This window comes from Petaurus breviceps, unplaced genomic scaffold (assembly GCF_028583685.1).
Source record: "Petaurus breviceps papuanus isolate PSGF00001 unplaced genomic scaffold, PetGlider_PUasm1.0 178, whole genome shotgun sequence".
Classification (NCBI taxonomy): domain Eukaryota; kingdom Metazoa; phylum Chordata; class Mammalia; order Diprotodontia; family Petauridae; genus Petaurus; species Petaurus breviceps.
The window spans coordinates 12,213,630-12,225,771 of NW_027185777.1; positions in this window are offsets into that span (position 1 = coordinate 12,213,630).

Sequence of the window (12,142 nt, forward strand, 5' to 3'; positions counted from 1 at the left end):
AGGTACTCTCTGTATTCTCACTTATTCAAAAGCAGCTTATTTATTCACCTAGAGATGAGGATGACAAAGAGGAAGATGAGGCCAATGACAACAACTAGCCTTTAAATATTTTCCAAGTGCTTTAAAAGTATTATGTCAGTCAATCATTCAATCAATCAATTGTTATTAAGCCCATACTATTTGCCAGGCACTGCGCCAATGGCTGTGGACACAAAAAGAGGCAAAAGACAGTCCCTGCCTTCAAGGAGCTTACAATCTAATGGGGGAGAAAACAACCGAATACATACAAAGTGAGCTATAAACAGGATATATAGGAAATAATTAACAAAGGGAAGGCATTGGAATTAAGAGGAGTTCAGGAAGGAGGAGATTTTAACGTGAACTTAAAGAAAGCCAGGAAGGTCAGTAGTGAGACAGTAGGAGGAAGTATTCCAGGCACAAATCTATTCATGTCAGTCAGAGAGAATGCGCTGAGCCAAGAGATGGAGTGTCTTGTTTGTGAAACAGTCAGAAGGCCAGTGTCCCTGAACTACAGAGGATGTGTCAGGAAGTAAAGTGTAAGAAGATTGGAAAAGTAAAACCGGGACAGGTTATGAAAGATTTGAAGGCCAAACAGAGCATTTTGCATTTAATCCTGAAAGCAGAAAGGAACTATTGGGAGGTGAGGGGTGACATGGTCAGATTTGCTCTTTAGGAAAATCATTTTAGTGACTGAATAAAGGATGGATTGGAGTGGGGTGAGACTTAAGGCAGTCAGACCTACCAGCAGGCTAAGAATTCAGGTATAAGGTGATATGAGACCCTGCACTATGAATGATTGTAGTGTCAGAGGAGAAAAAGGACATTTTTTTTGGAGGGCAATTGGGGTTAAGTGACTTGCCCAAAGTCACATGGCTAGTTTTTGTGTTAAGTGTATGAGGCTGGATTTGAATTCAGGTCCTCCTGACTCCAGGGCCAGTGCTCTATTCACTGTGCCACCTAGCCATCCCCAAAAGGGGCATATTTGAGAGATATTTTTTATTTTTATTTTTTGCTTTTTGGAGGGCAATTGGGGTTAAGTAACTTGCCCAAGGTCACAAGGCTAGTTTTTTTTTGTGTTAAGTGTCTGGGGCCAGATCCCAACTCAGGTCCTCCTGACTCTGGTGCCAGCACTCTACTCACTGCACCACCTAGCCACCTGAGAGATATTTTAAAGTTGAAATCAACTGGCCTTGGCAATAGCTTGGATAAGGGGAGTGAGAGATAGTGAGGAGGAGTCCAGGATGACTGAGGGACCAGGAGAATGTTGCTGCCCTATATAGTAATAAAGAAGATGTGGGGTGGAGAGACTTTAAGATGTCTTTGTTGTGGTTGTCATTTTCTGGGTCATGTCCAACTCTTCCTGACCCCAGTTGGGGTTTTCTTGGCAAAGATATTGGAGTATTTTATCATTTCCTTCTTTGGTTCATTTTACAGATGAGAAAACTGAGGCAACCAGGGTTAAGTGACTTGGCCATGGTCACAGAGCTAGTAAGTGTCTGAGGCTAGATTTGAGTTCAGATATTCCTGACTCCAGGTCCAGTACTCTATCCAATATGCCACCTAACTGCCCCAATATAGTAGGAAAGATAGGAATAAAAAATGCCCATAAACATGTAGTGTATTTTGATACGAACACACACACACACTATTAGTAGATAAAACTACTCAATGATTGATTATGATGATGATGATGATGATGGTGATGGTGGTGTTGACAATGACAGAGGCAATGCAGCATAATGGCTAGAAAGCAGGCCTCAGAGCCCAGAAGAACTGGCTTTCTCATACACCCTAGCCTACAGAAGCACACTTAGGCAGGACATACAGGAAAACTTCCTACCTATTGGACTATTCAAAACTGTAAAGACTACCTTGGGAGGTACTAGGTTTGCATTAATGGGAGTCTTCCAGAGAAAGTTAAATGACTGCTTATAAGGTCTTTTATAAATGAAATACTTCTTAGGTATAGATTGGACAAAATAACTGCTAAGATGCCTTCCAACTCTGAGACTCTACCATTGCAAGATTCATATAGAAATTCAGCCTGGGAGGGGTGGCTAGGTGGCGCAGTGAATAGAACACTAGCCCTGGAGTCAGAACTCCCTGAGTTGAAATCTGGCCTCAGACACTTAAAACAAAAACTAGCCATGTGACCTTGGGAAGTCACTTAACCCCAATTGCCATCCAAAAAAAAAAAAAGAAAAGAAATTCAGCCTGGGTATTCAAACAAAACTCTGACTTTTTCCTCAATAGCAAGACTTGTTTAATTTTGTATATTATTTCTTATAAACCTTCTACATTTTACCCTCCCTGTATAGCTACCCTCAAGACAGAGCTACCCTCAAGACAGGGCTACCCTCAAGACAAGATTATGACCAAGAAATCCTGTAGGTGATTGTAAATTCCTGCAACTTTGTTAATACTGACAGAAACTAACATGTCAGGAACCTTTGCTGTCCCCCAAGCCATATGGATTGGCAGCAATATTGCTGACCCATCAGATCTTCGCATTTGGATCAATTCTGTCACTGAAAAGGAAAACTAGAGTGTCAACTAGTCTAGATTTTTAATTCTCCTGGTACATTGAGGAACCAAGTGGGGGAACTGTTTGGAGTAAAATATTCCCAAATTTGCATGATCCAAATCTTATAAATAGCATGAGATCCCTGAACAACATGGTCAAAATAGAATGATAACTTTCCCTAGACTAAATTTGTCTTTAAAAAGAAGGGAAATTCATGGTTTGGCTTGAGGTCCCTATCATAACAGAATAAAAATTCATAACACTTAGTAAAAATGATTGAAATTGTAATGGGCACTATCTTGAAATCTGTTCCCAGTTTAAATATGTTAGCTTTTGACTGCATCTTTCTCAGCTTATTAGAGTTCCAAGTGCCTGTTTCTCTATTGTTCAATATGAGAAAAAAATGCGTTTCTAAGGAAGCTGATGGGGAAATCATGTTCTATAGAAATGTACCTGACATGTCACCATTGAGGCTAGCCACACCAAGTGATGAAATGAGCTCTTTGTGGTTTTGATTTTCTTGGCAACTCAAACTCTGTTCACTCCAACCAAGTCCCTCTGTGACAAGGCCACTTAAGACTCCATGATAGCAAATGGTATTAGAGTTCAGTGCCTATACATGAAAATTCATTTCATTGAGGAAAGAGTGGAGAATTGTCATTGCTAAAAGGAGCACACTCATTTTAAGTGGTTAGACTTAAAAATTGATTGTTGGATTCAATTTTTGTGGAATTTGAAGTCCTAACTCTCAGCAAAATATAACTGGACAGGTTGCAATGCATTATGAGTCAGGGTTGCTAATTCACCAAATAAAACAAAAATAACTCTGAGGGACTTTATGACTTCTTACCATGAAAACAGAAACACCAAGGTTAAAAAAAAATCACGTGATGTTATCCAAAAATTATCCTCATGTCATCCTCCATACAATATTCCAAAATCAAACTACTGCTTGCAATCAGCTAGAATCATATTGATGGCAGATCCTTTCTTGGATGTTGAATGGAATGTCATTATCCCAAGAGGCTTTCTCCAGATAGTAAGAAAATGGATTAATTGAATGATTCATAATTAAAAGCAACCTACTCTTTGAGAAGGAGAGTCCTTTCTCAAATTCCCCTCGCTATTCCTTCCCTATAAATATTTTTGGAACATGATCATATACAATTGGTGGGTTTTTTTTTATCATTTTTAATGTTGCTATTCAAAAATATGGGGAAATAATCATTTCTTGCCAAAAATATTTACATAAGTTGCTTTTGATTTGATATATTTACCTCTGACTATAGCAAAATAGGAAGTTTTTCTTGTTAATAACGTACAAAAATTTTATGCTGCTGTTCCATCTTCCCTCGAGAAGTCTATATATGAAGTGTCTTGTATTATTCTCCTTTCTCAAAATCATGAGTTAAAATGACTCAGGTTTTTTATGCATATAGTAGTTGTCATTCCTTATTATAAACTAGCCAACAAGAACGAGAACATTACAAAAATAAAGCAACTGTAAAACCCTCAGCATTTTCTAAAAGTGCCTAAGACCTGTTTCTGTGAATGTAATAGACTTAGAAATTAATTTTTATTGGACTGAGAAATATATGAAGTATAAATCCAAGGTGTCAACTTCTTAAACTAACCAACTCCAGGAAATAAACTGAGGAATATATTCTCATTCTTCTAAAATAAATAAAAAGTATTTCATCCTTACTTGTGTTGTGCATTTGAGATACACATGTACACACATTTTTCATAGTATTAGCTGGAATCACTTTTCAACACATACACAAAGCAATAAAAGAAATTCAACATGGCTAAGATATTTCTGAAATGTTAGGTGAAGACAGAAAATATATGTGATTCATCTGTCCTGAGAGCCTTCCACTTCATAGAAGAGAATCCACTGGGTTATCTCATAATGATTTTTAAAGAAAAGAGAAGAAAATATTTTTAAATCCATACTCAGCAGGGTACTTTTATGAGAGCATCTTTTATGAAGCAGTGTGCTATCATGGATAAAGGGCTGAACTTGGAGTCAGAAAGCTAGGGTATTAGCTATTTTTCCCTAAGCAAATTACTAAGCCTCAGTTTCTTCATTTAGAAAATGGGGGTAATAGGATCACTGTAAGGATCAAGTAAGGTAACACATAAAGAACCTTAAAAACATTATAACACTATATATCTTTTAGGATTGTTTTTTGGTGTTAAAATGACAGACTTTGGGATACACTGGTGTCTTTAACCATCATTTTCTGATAAGAAGCCTGTAGTCACTGAAAAAGGAGGAGGAAATGCACTGGTAATTACTTAATTATGAATTGATTCTTTCAGGATCAGAGGAGTGGTCAAAAATAGAGTAGTCAGAGGTTTGCTTAATGGCAAATGAAAGTCACTCTCTGGCTAGTAAAGTAGATCTGTCCTTTTGCAATGATGAATAGGAGCTTCCTGGAGAAGTAACATGTCCAGCTAGATGATAGATTAGTCACTTTCTCAAACCTTTTTCAACTCTCCAACCTCTACATACCCAAGAAGGAATTATGTGCCAGGTATTGAGTAACTATAGCTAAATCTAAAGGAAAAGGAAAGAGAATCCCCATTCATGTAGGTTTATGAATTTATTTCAGAAAACTGTAGAATTTATTTCAGAAAACTAGAGGGCTCACTTGGTACCCTTATTCCCACCAGCTTTCACAAACCCTTGGCAACAATCACAAGCACACTGATAGATAAATGCCTGTGGTTCATCTGGGGCTACCCTATTGAAGCAGTAACTCTGACTGAACAGTCCAATACCCCCTTCTCATTCTCTGAGGAGAAGCAAATGCCCAGCATTGTTTTCTATTCTTCATTCACTTAGATTTCATCTACCATTGTCATGTCCCAGTAATGGTGAACACAATTTTAAGCATGTCAAAATGTAAAAATTATGAAAAATAGATTCAAACACAGAGTCAGAGCAAAGGAGACTCAGATCAATTATAAATATGGAAAGGGACTGTTAGCTTAATGAAAATGCTTTCTGTTGGAGTGCCCAAGAGACAAAGTAGAGTTACTCTACTCTATCCAAATGAGTTGTTAGACTGAAGACCTTGAAGCCTTGGCTCAGAAGACCTGTCAGTTATAAGGCCTCCAGGTGTGGTACAGCAGGGTAGTAGGAAGGTCTGGCAGGCCTGAGGCCCCCACACAGTAGATGAGACTAGACGAGGTATCCCCAATGCAGTTCATGAGCTTCCAGCCACAGAGGCCCCAGGTCAGAAAGCAGTGACCAGGGCCCTGAACCTTGGTTCAAGAAGCTCGGGACAGTGTCCCCTATAGCCCAGGAGCAGAGCACAACTTTTAAAATCACAAAATAGGTTGAAAAATTAGCAAAAAAAGACAAAAACAAAAAATCCATTACCATAGAAAGCTACTATGGAAACAGGGAAGATCAAAACATAAACTCAGAAGAAGATAACAATGTCAAAATGCATATATGTGAAGCCTCAAAGAGAAATAGGAATTGATCTCATGACTAAGAAGTTCCCCTCAAAGAGCTCAAAATACCTTTTAAAAATCAAAGGAGAGAGGTAGAAGAAAAATGGGAAAAAATAAATGAGAGTTATTTAAGAGAATCCTGGGGAAAAAAGTCAACAGTTTGGAAAAGGAAGCACAAAAAATGGTGTAAGAAAATATTTCCTTAAAAAGTAGAATTGGCAGGGGCGGCCAGGTGGCTCAGCGAGTAAGAGCACCGGCTCCAGTGTCGGGATGACCTGGATCAATCCGGGCTCAGATACTCAGTACCACACCCAGAAATAACTGGCTGTGTAACCTTGAGCAAGTTACTTAACCCCAATTGCTTAAAAAAAAAAAGTAAAATTGGCTCAATGGAAAAGGAGGCACAAAAATCCACTGAAGAAAACAACACCTTAAAAAGCAGAATTGGCCAAGTGAAAAAGAAGGTACAAAAGTTAACTCTAAAGAAAATAAACCCTTAAAATTGGAATTGGGCAAATAGAAGCTACTGACTCCATGAGACCCCAAGAATCAATCAAAAATAATAAATCATTTCCAAAAAGAACCAAACAAAATCAAAAGAATGAAGACACAGAAGAAAATGCAATATACCTCATTAGAGAAACAACTGATGTGGAAAATAGATTCAGGAGAGATAATTTAAGAATTTGAATTAAGAATTAAGAATTAAATTAAGGAGTACCTGAAAGCCATGATCAAAAAAAGAGCCTGGACAGCAACTTTTAAGAAATTATCAAGGAAGACTTCCCTGATAGCCTAGAACCAGAGAGTTAAGTGCTAATTGAAAAAGAAAATCCACCAATCACCTCCTGAAAGAGATGTTATAATGAAAACACCCAGGAATATTACACCAAATTCCAGAACTCTAAGGTAAAGGAGAAAATACTGAAAGCAACCAGAAAGAAAAAAAATTGTATATCAAGGAGTCACAGTCAGGATTGAGCATCTTCTACATTAAATTGGAATATGACATTCTAGAAAGTAAAGGAGTATGGATTATAACCAAGAATAAACTACACATGAAAACTGAGTATAATCCTTCAGGGGAAAAATGGACATTCAATGACAAGAGGTTGAAATATTCCTGATTAAAAAAAAACAGAGCTAAACTGAAAATTAATTCTTCACATAGATTCAAGAAAACCACAAAAAGGTAGACAGGAAAGAAAAAAAACCATGTTATTCAATAGGGTTGAGAGGTTTACAATATAAATTAGATGATATTCATAACTCTTCAGAACTATATCTTTATTAAGCCGACTAGAAGGGATATACATAGAAAGTGCAGTTATAACTTGACTTTGTTGGGATAAAAATTTTTTTTAAAAATAAGGGGTAAGAAAAAGGATTTCACTGGAAGAAGAGGGAAGGGAGAGGCAGAATGAAGTAAATCATATCACATGAAGAGATGTATAATACCTATTATAGTGGAGGGAAGGAGTGGGGGGTTAAGCATTGCTTGAACCTTACTCTTATCAGAATAGGCTCAAAGAGGGAATAACATACATTCTGTTGAATATAGAAATCTATATTACCTGATAGGGAAATAGGAGAGGAGTGGGAGGAGGGGCCAGGAAAGGGGAATTACTGATTGAAGGGAGGGCAGATTGAGGGAGGTGATGCTTAGAAGCAAAATACTGGTGAGGAAGGACAGGGTAAAAGAAGAGAGAAAGGGGAAAAAGCATACATGGGGAAAAGAGTATAGAGGAAAATACAGTTAGTACTGATAACTTTGAATGTGAATAGTGTGAACTAGCCTAGAAAATGAAAGCAGATTGCAGAGTGGATTAAAAACCAGAATCCTACAATATGTTGTTTATAAGAAACACATCTGAAGCATAGAGACACATACAAAGAGTAAAGGTAAAAGGCTGGAGGAGAATCTATTATGCTTCAGCTGAAGTAAAAAAAAAAGGAGGGGTAGCAATTATGATCTTAGAAAAGCAAAAATGGAACTAATTAAAAGAGACAAGAAAGGAAACTACATCTTGCTAAAAGAACGTGGACGATGTAGTAATATCAATATTAAATATCTATGCACCAAATGATATAGCATTCAAATTTCTAAAGAAGTTAAATGAGTTACAGGAAGAAATAGATAGTAAAACTATAATAGTGGGGTACCTTAATTTTCCCCTCTCAGAACTAGATTAATCTAAGCACAAAATAAATGAGAAGGAAGTTAAGGAGGTGCATAGAATTTTAGAAATGCTAGATATATTAGATTTCTGGAGAAAATCAAATGGGGATAGAAAGGGATATGCACTTTTCTCAGCAAGACATGGAACCTATACAAAAATTAACCATGTGTTAGGGCATAAAAACTTAACAATCAAATGCAGAAAGGTAGAAATATCAAATATATCCTTTTCAGATCACGATGCAATAAAATTACATTTAATAAAGTACCATGGAAAGATGGATAACAATCAATTGGAAAGTAAAGAATCTAATCCTAAAGGAAGAATAGGTCAAAGAACAAATCACAGAAACAATCAATAATTTCATTAGAGATAATAACAATGCTGAGACAACATAAAAATATTTATGGGAGGCAGTCAAAGCATTACTTAGGGGGAAATGTATAATTCTCAATGCTTATATCAGACCCGCATAACCTGCAGCCTGTGGGCAGCTTATAGCCCTCAGGCCTCTTGCAGCTAGCCAAAGGATTCCCTTTCCTTAGAAAAGATATTTTCTTCTACATTTTTCACAGGCTGCCCAAAATCCTTTAGTGTGCCATAAACTGCCTGCAGTTACAAGTGTACAGGTCTGGCTTACATCAATAAAATAGAGAAACTTACATCAATAAAATAGAGAAATTGCAGCTCAATGAATTGGACATGCAACTTAAAAAGCTAGAAAAAAAGAACAAATTTAAAATATCAAATTAAACATCAAATTGGAAATCTTAAAAATCAAGAGAGATTAATAAAATTGAAAGTGGGGTGGCTAGGTAGTGCAGTGAGTAAAGCGCCGGCCCTGGAGTCAGGAGGACCCAAGTTCAGTTCCAGCCTCAGACACTTAACACCCACACACACCAAAAAAAAAAAAAAAAAAACAAACTAGCCCTGTAACCTTGGACAAGTTACTTAACGCCAATTGCCCTCCAAAAGGCAAAAATAAATTAAATTAAATTAAATTAAATTGAAAGTAAGAAATACATTGAACTAATAAATAAAGGTAGAAGCTGGCTTTATGAGGAAAAGGCACAATAAAATAGATAAACCAATGGTTAATTTGATTTTTAAAAAAAAGAAGCTCCTGGGAAAACTTGAAAATAGTATGACAAAATAGGTATAGACCAACATCTTACACTGTATAGCAAGATAAGGTCAAAAGGGGTACATGATTTAGACATAAAGGATGGTACTATAAATAAATTAGGATAACAATGAATAATTTATATCAGATCTATGGAGAATGGAAGGATTTATTAGTAACTAGCAATAGAGAGAATTGAGAGATGTAAAGTGGGTAATTTTGATTATATTAAATGTAAAAGGTTGGGCACAAAGACAACCAAGATTAGAAGTTAAGCAGAAATTTGGGAAACAATTTCTACAGCAAGTGGCTCTGAAAAATGTCTAATTTCTCAAATATATAAAGGACTGGGTCAAATTTCTAAGAATACAAGTTATTCCCCAATTGATAAATGGTCAAAGAATATGAACAGATGAAGAAATCAAGACCATCTATAGTCATATAAAAGTGCTCTAAATCACTATTGATTAGAGAAATGCAAATTAAAACAATTCTGAGGCATCACTTCATACCTATCTGATTGACTAATATAACAAAAATGAAAAATGATAAATGCTAGAGAAGATGCAGGAAAATTTGGACATTAATGCATTGTTGGTGGAGTTGGAAACTAATCAAAACATTCTGGAGAACAATTTGGAACTATGCCCAACAGGCTATACCTTTGATGTATAGGTGTATACATCTATATATACAAAGGTATATACCCTTTGATCCAGTCATACCACTGCTAGGTCTATATCCCAAAGAGATCATTAAAAAGTAAAAACAACCTACATGAACTAAAATATCTATAGCAGCTTTTTGTGGTAGCAAAAAAAAGGAAATTGAGGGGAAATCCAACAATTGGGGAATGACTGAACCAGCTATGGAATATGATTGCATTGGAATACTATTGTATTACCATAAGAGAATATACTATATTATATACTATAACAGGATACACATATATAACACACACACACTATAATGAATACAATTGTAACACTATAAGAAATTATGAGCAGTATGATTTCAGAAAAACCTAGAAAGGCTTATATGAACTGATGCAAAGTGAAATGAGCAGAACCAAAAGAACATTTTACACCAAATCAGCAACATTGTACAATGATCAACTATTAATGACTTAGTTCTTCTCATCAATACAATCATCACTTTCTTTTTGTGTATGTGCATTTGGGTTTTTTTTTCCTTTCAGATGATTTCTTCTTTTACAATATGACTAATATGGAAATGTTTTACATGATTACACATATATAACTTATGTTAAATTATTTACCATTTTAGTGAGGAGGTAGGGGAGAGAAAGAGAAAGAGAGAAACATAGTGAGAAGATTTTTAACTCAAAAAATTTTAAATGAGTGGTAAAAATTATCTTCACATATACTTGGAAAAAAATAAAATACTATTTTTAAAATGGGTCGCTTGAACTAGTCACTTTACTGCCAACTTCAAGTTTTCTTCTGCTAATATTAGGATGAGATTCTTTACAAACTTTTTTTTTAAAGCAATCAGGGTTAAGTAACTTGCTCAAGTTTACATGGCCAGTTATTTCTGGGTGTGGTGATGAGTATATGAGCCCGGATTTGATCCAGTTCATCCCAACACTGGAGCCGGTGCTCTTACTCGCTGTGCTACCTGGCCGCCCCCTTTACAAATATTTTAAGAAATAATGATCTGCCTATACAATATATGATCACTCATTCATTTTCATTTAACCAACAAATATTTGCTTAGCATATACTATTTATATGTTCCTGTTCCTGCTTGCAATTCAGTTGGGAAGACACAAAACCCAAGGAAGAGGTAGTCCATGATGAATACCTGAGAAAGATATTTGTTTGGGGCTAGGACGCTCAAGATTCTTAACGCCAAGAGTAGAAAAGAGGTGTCCCTGAGTCTTAGGTCTATGTTATGTGGGTTACTCAAGTCACCACTATGGTTCTCAGTTTCTTCCTCTCACCAGTGATAAGTAAAATGAGATTTCTGAGGTCTACTGATAAACTGAAAACATTTTCTGTCACTTTTGAAACTTGGCTGTCCTTTTCTGATAGTTTTCTGATTTTCTCTAGAAATGACTATTAAAGGAAGAAGAGAAGCTCAGAAAGTGAGTGGTGGGGCTTTCCCAGAGCAAATGTTTGCTAAGGGGAATATATTTGAGAAGACACTAAGATGGTAATGACTTCAAGAGGGCCAAGAAGAATGTCACTGAAAAGGCTAAGTCCAGGGATGTACTTAGTTGGGAAGCAAGTGATGTCAGAATGAAGCTGATAGCCTACAGGTATAGACAGTATTCTGGAAGCACTGAAAGTTACAGTGACATGAACAAAGTGGTTCATTAGGAGTGAGGGAGTGAGATAGGTGAAAGTAGAAAGAAGGATAAGGACCCTTTGAGTTAGAATGTATCATGGAATTAGTCTTTCCACAAAAACCTAAGAAGCCTTCTTTCTGTCTAAGGATGCTTGTTTTTACTGCTCTCAGTAGATCATTTAAACTCTGCCTGTTCTTTCAATCAGTTGTAGGACTGAAGTCTCAAAAAGGCCAGAGAATGGTTGCCAGGAATATCTGAGTTAGACAGATGTGCATGCTCACTCATTCTCTCTTTCCTTCTCCCTCTCCCTCTCCTTCTCCCCTTTGGTCATCTTGCCAGATATTTCTGACTCTTTGAGATATCAAGTTAGCATCTTTATCTTCAAGCCACTGTCCCACCTACAGGCTTAGCCTTTATCCAGAAAACAGGCCTGGGGGACTCCAAGAAAGCCAGGATAAATGACAATTTTATTTGGAAACCTGCTAGGTTTTCTGCCCTACAGTTAAGCTATCTCT